This window comes from Chiloscyllium plagiosum, unplaced genomic scaffold (assembly GCF_037043375.1).
Source record: "Chiloscyllium plagiosum isolate Xiang-an unplaced genomic scaffold, Cpla_swu_hap1 HiC_scaffold_3, whole genome shotgun sequence".
In the NCBI taxonomy this organism is placed as follows: domain Eukaryota; kingdom Metazoa; phylum Chordata; class Chondrichthyes; order Orectolobiformes; family Hemiscylliidae; genus Chiloscyllium; species Chiloscyllium plagiosum.
Window position 1 is genome coordinate 152553038 of NW_028270141.1, and position 11355 is coordinate 152564392.

Consider the following 11355-nt stretch of genomic DNA (forward strand, 5'->3'; position numbering starts at 1 on the left):
TGTGTTGCTGGAAAAGCACAGCAGGTCAGGCAGCATCCGAGGAGCAGGAGAATCGACGTTTCGAGCAAGAAGCCTTCATCAGGAATCAGTCATGGAAGCTCATGTTGGAACTGTACCGAACTGCCTGACCTACTGTGCTTTTCCAGCAACACATTGTTGACTCTGATCTCCAGCATCTGCAGACCTCACTTTCTCCTATCTTTCTTTGTATACAACTGTTTCCTTCAACCACACTTCTAAACCCTTCCATCTGTACAAGTCTGAGTGGCTCATATCCTTGAGATTCACCAAAGTTGACAGGTGTGCTTGAGAAGGATTTAAAGTAAATTGGAGAAGGTGACAAGAAAGTTTAATAGGGTCATTATAGGCATACTTTATACAATTGTCTTTATCGGTCGAGAGTGTGGTGCTGGACAAGCACAGCCGGTCAGGCAGCATCTAAGGAGTAGGAGAATCGACGTTTCGGGCAAGAGCCCTTCATCAGGAATCAATTGTGGGAGCTCACATTGGAGCTATCGAATTTGAAGATAACAAGCATTAAGACACCCTCCTTCCATTTAAATAGTATACCGCATGTCCATTCTTCCTGTCAAAGTCATAGAATCTCTCCGGTGCAGAAAGAGGTTATTCAGCCCATCAATTCTGCACCAATGTTCTGAAGGCATCCTACCTAGACTCCCACTCTATCCTATCCCAATAATCTTGCATTTACCATGGCTAATCCATCTCGCCTGCATATCTTTGAACTGTGGGAGGAAACCAGAGCACCCAGAGGAAATCCATTCAGATACAGGATGAATGGGCAAACCCCACACAGACAGTTTCCTGAGGTTGGAATTGAGCCAGGTCCCTAGCACTGTGAGCCAGCAGTGCTAATCACTAAGCCACCCTCCTAAGTTCACACACATTATCCTCCAGAGGTCGTGATAAAAAAAATGGCAGGTTGATAATGCATTTCAGCTGATTTATTCAAGATCAAACAATAAGTTGAGAGAGATGTGAGGAGGGAAATATGACTGGGAAAGGCAGAATAAGAGAAAGAAATGGTATTTATCAAAAAAGGGATCCTTGAGAGGGAAGCAATCTTGTGTATATTTCAGTCTGAGATAGATTAATTCTTGATCAGTTCAGGAATCAGGGTTACAGGAAAAATGGAGAAAAGTGGATATTAGGAATTTTGGATCAGCCATGATCTTATTGAATGGCAGAGCAGGTTCCAGGGTCGAATGGCGTATTCCTATTTCTTACAGTCTTACTGTCTAAAAATTCTCAACTGAAATGAATAGTTAAGTGGATATGAGGAGAGAGTGAGTCTTATTTGGAACAAAAAGAGTTATGTATGCTTCAAGGAGCTAGTCAAGGCTAGAATATTTAGCGAGTACTTTGTAGTAGTTTTTACTAAGGAAAAGGACATTAACAAAACATCTATCAAAGTGGAGGTGATGAGTATAATATGCTGAAAATGAGAAGTTTTACTCTCTAATACTGAGGGTGAGTGGGTTGTTTTATGGGAAGAGGTTGGTTACACTAGGCTTGTAGCTGCTGGAGTTTAGAAGAGTAAAGTGACTTGATTGAAACCTACTTGATACTGAGGGGGTCCTTTGGCATCCAGCAATGCCTAAAACCACAAATGAATAAGTGTTTATTCCCAACCCTAATACAGATTTAAGACTCAGCGAGGGACTTTGCTTGATAAAGTACTCAGAGATAGAGGCGATGACAGGAAACTGGATTTGAAGCCATGATCAGATGAGCTGACATGATGGAGTTGCCCTGACTCTGGCTCGGGTTTCTTATTAACTCAGGTCTGGAGATTATAGAAAGAGGGAGGAGATGGCCACGAATTTGTTTGAAAAGAGGATGTGAACTTTAAAATGAAGTCAAGCACTTGGTGAGATAACCACAGGGGATGACAGTTTGGAGCCAGGTTTTGGGATCAGAATTAGGGGCAGGGATTTGAGATTGAGATTAGAGGCCAGAACCTGGGGCTGATAACTAGAGGTTGGGATTAGAGCAAGGAATAGAAACTGGGACTCACAGTCAACATTTGGGTCAAGGATCGGATTAGCGACAGGCGCCTCGGACTAAGGGTCAGAAGGGACTGGACTGGGATTAGGGTCGGTATAGGGGTTGGGAGTAGTGACCAGGGGTAGGGATATGGATTCAGGCTGAGGGCTGGGAGCAGGTCGAGAGACGGGAGTGAAGATCGGGACGACAGGTCCTCGGGCCTGGAGACGGGATGAGATCCAGTCTCAGGTTGGAATTTGAGAAGCGTCAACAATTGGCGGTGTCCAATAGATGATGTGGGACGTCAGAAGGGGGCGGAGAAAATGGTTGGTCGGAACCACGATGTAGAGGCGGGGCCTTGGCGAAGGGGGCGGGTCTCAGCGGGCGCGTGGTGGAGGGGGGGAGGGACATTGGCGAAGGGGGCGGGAACTCGATGTAGAGGCGGGGCCTTGGTGAAGGGGCCGGTCTCAGCGGGCGCACGGAGGAGCGGGACCTCATGCGGATCGGTCACGAGGGGCTGCGGGATCAAAGGTCAGAAACAGATGAGGAGGGCGGAGCCTAGTCTGGACACCACGTTCGAGCCTCGCGCGACACTTCCGGTCCCGGTGACGGCCCGTAGCGCGGGCATCGGAAGTGGCGTCTGTGGCCGTTTCTGCGCCACGGAAGCGGGTGGAAAAAAACCCGAGAAATCTGCGCTAGGCGGACCCCAGCTTCGGACCGGGCAGCAAACACAGGCCCTTGCCTCATAGACTCCAAGGGATAGCCCCTGATCCGCCCCGGCAAGGCAGATCTTGGCGAAAGCCCAGACACAGGCCGTAAGCCGGTGAGTCCTCGCAAGAGGTGGCCCCGGCCCGGGGGTGGTGCCAGGAGGGGGAGGGGGGGGCGGTGAGGTGGAGGGGGAGGGGAGGGGGGGGCGGTGAGGTGGAGGGGGAGGAGGGGGAGGGCGGTGAGGTGAAGGGGGGGGGGGGGCGGTGAGGTGCAGGGGGAGGAGGGGGGAGGGCGGTGAGGGGGAGGGGGGGTGAGGTGAAGGGGGAGGGGGGGGGGGCGGTGAGGTGAAGGGGGAGGGGGGGGGGCGGTGAGGTGAAGGGGGAGGGGGGGGTGAGGTGAAGGGGGAGGGGGGGTGAGGTGAAGGGGGAGGGGGGGTGAGGTGAAGGGGGAGGGGGGGGTGAGGTGAAGGGGGAGGGGGGGGGAGGTGAAGGGGGAGGGGGGGGGAGGTGAAGGGGGAGGGGGGGGGAGGTGAAGGGGGAGGGGGAGGGGGGGGGAGGTGAAGGGGGAGGGGGAGGGGCGGGGAGGTGAAGGGGGAGGGGGGGGCGGGGAGGTGAAGGGGGAGGGGGGGGGCGGTGAGGTGAAGGGGGAGGGGGGGGCGGTGAGGTGAAGGGGGAGGGGGGGGGAGGTGAAGGGGGAGGGGGGGGCGGTGAGGTGAAGGGGGAGGGGGGGGGAGGTGAAGGGGGAGGGGGAGGGGCGGGGAGGTGAAGGGGGAGGGGGGGGCGGTGAGGTGAAGGGGGAGGGGGGGGGCGGTGAGGTGAAGGGGGAGGGGGGGGCGGTGAGGTGAAGGGGGAGGGGGGGGGCGGTGAGGTGAAGGGGGAGGGGGGGGCGGTGAGGTGAAGGGGGAGGGGGGGGGGAGGTGAAGGGGGAGGGGGGGGCGGTGAGGTGAAGGGGGAGGGGGGGGGAGGTGAAGGGGGAGGGGGAGGGCGGTTAGGTGAAGGGGGAGGGGGGGGGGGGCGGTGAGGTGAAGGGGGAGGGGGGGGGCGGTGAGGTGAAGGGGGGAGGGGGGGGGCGGTGAGGTGAAGGGGGAGGGGGGGGGCGGTGAGGTGAAGGGGGAGGGGGGGGGAGGTGAAGGGGGAGGGGGGGGGCGAGGTGAAGGGGGGAGGGGGGGGCGGTGAGGTGAAGGGGGAGGGGGAGGGGCGGGGAGGTGAAGGGGGAGGGGGGGGCGGGGAGGTGAAGGGGGAGGGGGGGGCGGTGAGGTGAAGGGGGAGGGGGGGGCGGTGAGGTGAAGGGGGAGGGGGGGGCGGTGAGGTGAAGGGGGAGGGGGGGGCGGTGAGGTGAAGGGGGAGGGGGGGGGAGGTGAAGGGGGAGGGGGGGGCGGTGAGGTGAAGGGGGAGGGGGGGGGAGGTGAAGGGGGGAGGGGGGAGGGCGGTTAGGTGAAGGGGGAGGGGGGGGGCGGTGAGGTGAAGGGGGAGGGGGGGGGGCGGTGAGGTGAAGGGGGAGGGGGGGGGCGGTGAGGTGAAGGGGGAGGGGGGGGGCGGTGAGGTGAAGGGGGAGGGGGGGGGAGGTGAAGGGGGAGGGGGGGGGGAGGTGAAGGGGGAGGGGGGGGGCGAGGTGAAGGGGGAGGGGGGGGCGGTGAGGTGAAGGGGGAGGGGGGGGGGCGGGGAGGTGAAGGGGGAGGGGGGGCGGTGAGGTGAAGGGGGGGGGCGGTGAGGTGAAGGGGGAGGGGGAGGGCGGTGAGGTGAAGGGGGAGGGGGGGGTGAGGTGAAGGGGGAGGGGGGGGGCGGTGAGGTGAAGGGGGAGGGGGGGGCGGTGAGGTGAAGGGGGAGGGGGGGGGGCGGTGAGGTGAAGGGGGAGGGGGGGGGCGGTGAGGTGAAGGGGGAGGGGGGGGGCGGTGAGGTGAAGGGGGAGGGGGGGGGCGGTGAGGTGAAGGGGGAGGGGGGGGTGAGGTGAAGGGGGAGGGGGGGGGGGCGGTGAGGTGAAGGGGGAGGGGGGGGGGCGGTGAGGTGAAGGGGGAGGGGGGGGGAGGTGAAGGGGGAGGGGGGGGGCGAGGTGAAGGGGGAGGGGGGGGCGGTGAGGGTGAAGGGGGAGGGGGGGGGGCGGGGAGGTGAAGGGGGAGGGGGGGCGGTGAGGTGAAGGGGGGGGGCGGTGAGGTGAAGGGGGAGGGGGAGGGCGGTGAGGTGAAGGGGGAGGGGGGGTGAGGTGAAGGGGGAGGGGGGGGGGCGGTGAGGTGAAGGGGGAGGGGGGGGCGGTGAGGTGAAGGGGGAGGGGGGGGGCGGTGAGGTGAAGGGGGAGGGGGGGGGCGGTGAGGTGAAGGGGGAGGGGGGGGGCGGTGAGGTGAAGGGGGAGGGGGGGGGCGGTGAGGTGAAGGGGGAGGGGGGGTGAGGTGAAGGGGGAGGGGGGGGGGCGGTGAGGTGAAGGGGGAGGGGGGGGGCGGTGAGGTGAAGGGGGAGAGGGGGGGGGCGGTGAGGTGAAGGGGGAGAGGGGGGGGGGCGGTGAGGTGAAGGGGGAGAGGGGGGGGGCGGTGAGGTGAAGGGGGAGAGGGGGGGGGCGGTGAGGTGAAGGGGAGGAGGGGGGGGGGCGGTGAGGTGAAGGGGGAGGGGGGGGGGGGCGGTGAGGTGAAGGGGGGAGGGGGGGGGCGGTGAGGTGAAGGGGGAGGGGGGGGGGGCGGTGAGGTGAAGGGGGAGGGGGGGGGGGGGGCGGTGAGGTGAAGGGGGAGGGGGGGGGGGCGGTGAGGTGAAGGGGGAGGGGGGGGGGGGGCGGTGAGGTGAAGGGGGAGGGGGGGGGGCGGCGGTGAGGTGAAGGGGGAGGGGGGGGGGCGGTGAGGTGAAGGGGGAGGGGGGGGGCGGGGTGAGGTGAAGGGGGAGGGGGGGGGCGGTGAGGTGAAGGGGGAGGGGGGGGGCGGTGAGGTGAAGGGGGGAGGGGGAGGGCGGTGAGGTGAAGGGGGAGGGGGGGGTGAGGTGAAGGGGGAGGGGGGGGCGGTGAGGTGAAGGGGGAGGGGGGGGGGCGGTGAGGTGAAGGGGGAGGGGGGGGGGCGGTGAGGTGAAGGGGGAGGGGGGGGGCGGTGAGGTGAAGGGGGAGGGGGGGGGTGAGGTGAAGGGGGAGGGGGGGGCGGTGAGGTGAAGGGGGAGGGGGGGGCGGTGAGGTGAAGGGGGAGGGGGGGGGAGGTGAAGGGGGGAGGGGGGGGCGGTGAGGTGAAGGGGGAGGGGGGGGGAGGTGAAGGGGGAGGGGGAGGGCGGTTAGGTGAAGGGGGAGGGGGGGGGCGGGTGAGGTGAAGGGGGAGGGGGGGGGGCGGTGAGGTGAAGGGGGAGGGGGGGGCGGTGAGGTGAAGGGGGAGGGGGGGGGCGGTGAGGTGAAGGGGGAGGGGGGGGGGAGGTGAAGGGGGAGGGGGGGGCGAGGTGAAGGGGGAGGGGGGGGGCGGTGAGGTGAAGGGGGAGGGGGAGGGGCGGGGAGGTGAAGGGGGAGGGGGGGGGCGGGGAGGTGAAGGGGGGAGGGGGGGGGCGGTGAGGTGAAGGGGGAGGGGGGGGCGGTGAGGTGAAGGGGGAGGGGGGGGCGGTGAGGTGAAGGGGGAGGGGGGGGCGGTGAGGTGAAGGGGGAGGGGGGGGGGAGGTGAAGGGGGAGGGGGGGGCGGTGAGGTGAAGGGGGAGGGGGGGGGAGGTGAAGGGGGAGGGGGAGGGCGGTTAGGTGAAGGGGGAGGGGGGGGGGCGGTGAGGTGAAGGGGGAGGGGGGGGCGGTGAGGTGAAGGGGGAGGGGGGGGGCGGTGAGGTGAAGGGGGAGGGGGGGGGGCGGTGAGGTGAAGGGGGAGGGGGGGGGAGGTGAAGGGGGAGGGGGGGGCGAGGTGAAGGGGGAGGGGGGGGGCGGTGAGGTGAAGGGGGAGGGGGGGGGGCGGGGAGGTGAAGGGGGAGGGGGGGGGCGGTGAGGTGAAGGGGGGGGGCGGTGAGGTGAAGGGGGAGGGGGAGGGCGGTGAGGTGAAGGGGGAGGGGGGGGTGAGGTGAAGGGGGAGGGGGGGGGGCGGTGAGGTGAAGGGGGAGGGGGGGGCGGTGAGGTGAAGGGGGAGGGGGGGGGCGGTGAGGTGAAGGGGGAGGGGGGGGGCGGTGAGGTGAAGGGGGAGGGGGGGGGCGGTGAGGTGAAGGGGGAGGGGGGGGGGCGGTGAGGTGAAGGGGGAGGGGGGGGTGAGGTGAAGGGGGAGGGGGGGGGCGGTGAGGTGAAGGGGGAGGGGGGGGCGGTGAGGTGAAGGGGGAGAGGGGGGGGCGGTGAGGTGAAGGGGGAGAGGGGGGGGGCGGTGAGGTGAAGGGGGAGAGGGGGGGGGGCGGTGAGGTGAAGGGGGAGAGGGGGGGGGCGGTGAGGTGAAGGGGGAGGAGGGGGGGGGCGGTGAGGTGAAGGGGGAGGGGGGGGGGGCGGTGAGGTGAAGGGGGAGGGGGGGGGCGGTGAGGTGAAGGGGGAGGGGGGGGGGCGGTGAGGTGAAGGGGGAGGGGGGGGGGGGGGGCGGTGAGGTGAAGGGGGAGGGGGGGGGGGCGGTGAGGTGAAGGGGGAGGGGGGGGGGGGGGCGGTGAGGTGAAGGGGGAGGGGGGGGGGGCGGCGGTGAGGTGAAGGGGGAGGGGGGGGGGCGGTGAGGTGAAGGGGGAGGGGGGGGGCGGTGAGGTGAAGGGGGAGGGGGGGGCGGTGAGGTGAAGGGGGAGGGGGGGGCGGTGAGGTGAAGGGGGAGGGGGAGGGCGGTGAGGTGAAGGGGGAGGGGGGGGTGAGGTGAAGGGGGAGGGGGGGGCGGTGAGGTGAAGGGGGAGGGGGGGGCGGTGAGGTGAAGGGGGAGGGGGGGGGGGCGGTGAGGTGAAGGGGGAGGGGGGGGGCGGTGAGGTGAAGGGGGAGGGGGGGGGGGCGGTGAGGTGAAGGGGGAGGGGGGGGGCGGTGAGGTGAAGGGGGAGGGGGGGGGCGGTGCGGTGAGGTGAAGGGGGAGGGGGGGGGCGGTGAGGTGAAGGGGGAGGGGGGAGGAGGAGGGGAGGGGGGAGGAGGAGGGGAGGGGGAAGGGGGGGAGGGGGGGGCGGGGAGGGGGAAGGGGGGGAGGGGGGGGCGGGGAGGGGGAAGGGGGGGAGGGGGGGGGCGGTGAGGTGAAGGGGGAGGGGGGGGGCGGTGCGGTGAGGTGAAGGGGGAGGGGGGGCGGTGCGGTGAGGTGAAGGGGGAGGGGGGGGCGGGAGGTGAAGGGGGAGGGGGGAGGAGGAGGGGGAGGGGGGAGGGCGGGGAGGGGGAGGGGGGGGCGGTGAGGTGAAGGGGGAGGGGGGGGGCGGTGAGGTGAAGGGGGAGGGGGGAGGAGGAGGGGAGGGGGGAGGAGGAGGGGAGGGGGGAAGGGGGGGAGGGGGTGGCGGTGAGGTGAAGGGGGAGGGGGGGTGAGGTGAAGGGGGAGGGGGGGCGGCGCGGGTGAGGTGAAGGGGGAGGGGGGGCGGCGCGGTGAGGTGAAGGGGGAGGGGGGGGCGGTGAGGTGAAGGGGGAAGGGGGGTGGTGAGGTGAAGGGGGAGGGGGGGGAGGTGAAGGGGGAGGGGGGGCGGTGAGGTGAAGGGGGAGGGGGGGCGGTGAGGTGAAGGGGGAGGGGGGGCGGTGAGGTGAAGGGGGAGGGGGGGGCGGTGAGGTGAGGGGGGAGGGGGGAGCGGTGAGGTGAGGGGGGAGGGGGGGAGGTGAGGTGAAGGGGGAGGGGGGGCGGTGAGGTGAAGGGGGGAGGGGGGGCGGTGAGGTGAAGGGGGAGGGGGGGTGGTGAGGTGAAGGGGGAGGGGGGGCGGTGAGGTGAAGGGGGAGGGGGGGGCGGTGAGGTGAAGGGGGAGGGAGGGCGGTGAGGTGAAGGGGGAGGGGGGGCGGTGAGGTGAAGGGGGAGGGGGGGCGGTGAGGTGAAGGGGGAGGGAGGGCGGTGAGGTGAAGGGGGAGGGGGGGCGGTGAGGTGAAGGGGGGAGGGGGGGCGGTGAGGTGAGGGGGGAGGGGGGGCGGTGAGGTGAGGGGGGAGGGGGGGCGGTGAGGTGAAGGGGGAAGGGGGGCGGTGAGGTGAAGGGGGAGGGGGGGCGGTGAGGTGAAGGGGGAGGGGGGAGGGGGGGCGGTGAGGTGAAGGGGGAGGGGGGAGGGGGGGGCGGTGAGGTGAAGGGGGAGGGGGGGCGGTGAGGTGAAGGGAAGGGGGAGGGGGGAGGGGGGGCGGTGAGGTGAAGTGAAGGGGGAGGGGGGAGGGGGGGCGGTGAGGTGAAGTGAAGGGGGAGGGGGAGGGGGGGGCGGGTGAGGTGAAGGGGGAGGGGGGGAGGGGGGGCGGTGAGGTGAAGGGGGAGGGGGGGGCGGTGAGGTGAAGGGGGGGGGGGGCGGTGAGGTGAAGGGGGAGGGGGGAGGAGGAGGGGAGGGGGGAGGAGGAGGGGAGGGGGAAGGGGGGGAGGGGGGTGGCGGTGAGGTGAAGGGGGAGGGGGGGTGAGGTGAAGGGGGAGGGGGGGCGGCGCGGTGAGGTGAAGGGGGAGGGGGGGCGGCGCGGTGAGGTGAAGGGGGAGGGGGGGGCGGTGAGGTGAAGGGGGAAGGGGGGTGGTGAGGTGAAGGGGGAGGGGGGGGAGGTGAAGGGGGGAGGGGGGGCGGTGAGGTGAAGGGGGAGGGGGGGCGGTGAGGTGAAGGGGGAGGGGGGGCGGTGAGGTGAAGGGGGAGGGGGGGGCGGTGAGGTGAGGGGGAGGGGGGGGCGGTGAGGTGAGGGGGGAGGGGGGGAGCGGTGAGGTGAGGGGGGAGGGGGGGAGGTGAGGTGAAGGGGGAGGGGGGGCGGTGAGGTGAAGGGGGAGGGGGGGCGGTGAGGTGAAGGGGGAGGGGGGGTGGTGAGGTGAAGGGGGAGGGGGGGCGGTGAGGTGAAGGGGGAGGGGGGGCGGTGAGGTGAAGGGGGAGGGGGGGCGGTGAGGTGAAGGGGGAGGGGGGGCGGTGAGGTGAAGGGGGGAGGGGGGGCGGTGAGGTGAGGGGGGAGGGGGGGCGGTGAGGTGAGGGGGAGGGGGGGCGGTGAGGTGAAGGGGGAAGGGGGGCGGTGAGGTGAAGGGGGAGGGGGGGCGGTGAGGTGAAGGGGGAGGGGGGAGGGGGGGCGGTGAGGTGAAGGGGGAGGGGGGAGGGGGGGCGGTGAGGTGAAGGGGGAGGGGGGGCGGTGAGGTGAAGGGAAGGGGGAGGGGGGAGGGGGGGCGGTGAGGTGAAGTGAAGGGGGAGGGGGGAGGGGGGGCGGTGAGGTGAAGTGAAGGGGGAGGGGGAGGGGGGGGCGGTGAGGTGAAGGGGGGAGGGGGGAGGGGGGGCGGTGAGGTGAAGGGGGAGGGGGGGGGGGCGGTGAGGTGAAGGGGGATGGGGGGGGCGGTGAGGTGAAGGGGGAGGGGGGGGCGGTGAGGTGAAGGGGGAGGGGGGGGCGGTGAGGTGAAGGGGGAGGGGGGGGCGGTGAGGTGAAGGGGGAGGGGGCGGGCGGTGAGGTGAAGGGGGAGGGGAGGGGGGCGGTGAGGTGAAGGGGGAGGGAGGGGGGGCGGTGAGGTGAAGGGGGGGAGGGGGGGGGCGGGTGAGGTGAAGGGGGGGGGGCGGTGAGGTGAAGGGGGAGGGTGGGGAGGGGGGCGGTGAGGTGAAGGGGGAGGTGAAGGGGGGGGCGGTGAGGTGAAGGGGGAGGGGGGGCGGTGAGGTGAAGGGGGGGGCGGTGAGGTGAAGGGGGGGCGGTGAGGTGAAGGGGGGGGCGGTGAGGTGAAGGGGGGAGGGTGGGGAGGGGGCGGTGAGGTGAAGGGGGGAGGTGAAGGGGAGGGGGCGGTGAGGTGAAGGAGGGGGCGGTGAGGTGAAGGGAGGGGGCGGTGAGGTGAAGGGGGTGGGGCGGTGAGGTGAAGGGGGGGGCGGTGAGGTGAAGGGGAGGGTGGGGAGGGGGCGGTGAGGTGAAGGGAGGGGGCGGTGAGGTGAAGGGAGGGGGCGGTGAGGTGAAGGGAGGGGGCGGCGGTGAGGTGAAGGGAGGGGGCGGTGAGGTGAAGGGAGGGGCGGTGAGGTGAAGGAGGGGCGGTGAGGTGAAGGGAGGGGGGCGGTGAGGTGAAGGGAGGGGGCGGTGAGGTGAAGGGAGGGGGCGGTGAGGTGAAGGGAGGGGGCGGTGAGGTGAAGGGAGGGGGCGGTGAGGTGAAGGGAGGGGGGCGGTGAGGTGAAGGGAGGGGGCGGTGAGGTGAAGGGAGGGGGCGGTGAGGTGAAGGGAGGGGGCGGTGAGGTGAAGGGAGGGGGCGGTGAGGTGAAGGGAGGGGGCGGTGAGGTGAAGGGAGGGGGCGGTGAGGTGAAGGGAGGGGGCGGTGAGGTGAAGGGAGGGGGCGGTGAGGTGAAGGGAGGGGGCGGTGAGGTGAAGGGAGGGGGCGGTGAGGTGAAGGGAGGGGGGCGGTGAGGTGAAGGGAGGGGGCGGTGAGGTGAAGGGAGGGGGCGGTGAGGTGAAGGGAGGGGGCGGTGAGGTGAAGGGAGGGGGGCGGTGAGGTGAAGGGAGGGGGCGGTGAGGTGAAGGGAGGGGGCGGTGAGGTGAAGGGAGGGGGCGGTGAGGTGAAGGGAGGGGGCGGTGAGGTGAAGGGAGGGGGCGGTGAGGTGAAGGGAGGGGGCGGTGAGGTGAAGGGAGGGGCGCGGTGAGGTGAAGGGAGGGGGCGGTGAGGTGAAGGGAGGGGGCGGTGAGGTGAA

The 11355-nt window shown here is 69.5% G+C and overlaps 1 protein-coding gene across 2 annotated transcripts in view; it reads left to right on the top strand.

Moving 5' to 3' along the window:
• The first annotated feature begins 2588 nt into the window (after nucleotides 1-2588).
• cul9 (cullin 9) overlaps nucleotides 2589-11355 on the top strand; it is a 198422-nt gene continuing 189655 nt past the window's right edge. Inside the window, exon 1 of one of the 2 annotated variants that reach the window (XM_043687358.2) lies at nucleotides 2589-2830. The gene's annotated coding sequence lies outside the window, so the exon portion shown is untranslated. The remainder of the gene's footprint in view (nucleotides 2831-11355) is intronic. The other variant, XM_043687357.2, reaches the window with a different exon arrangement.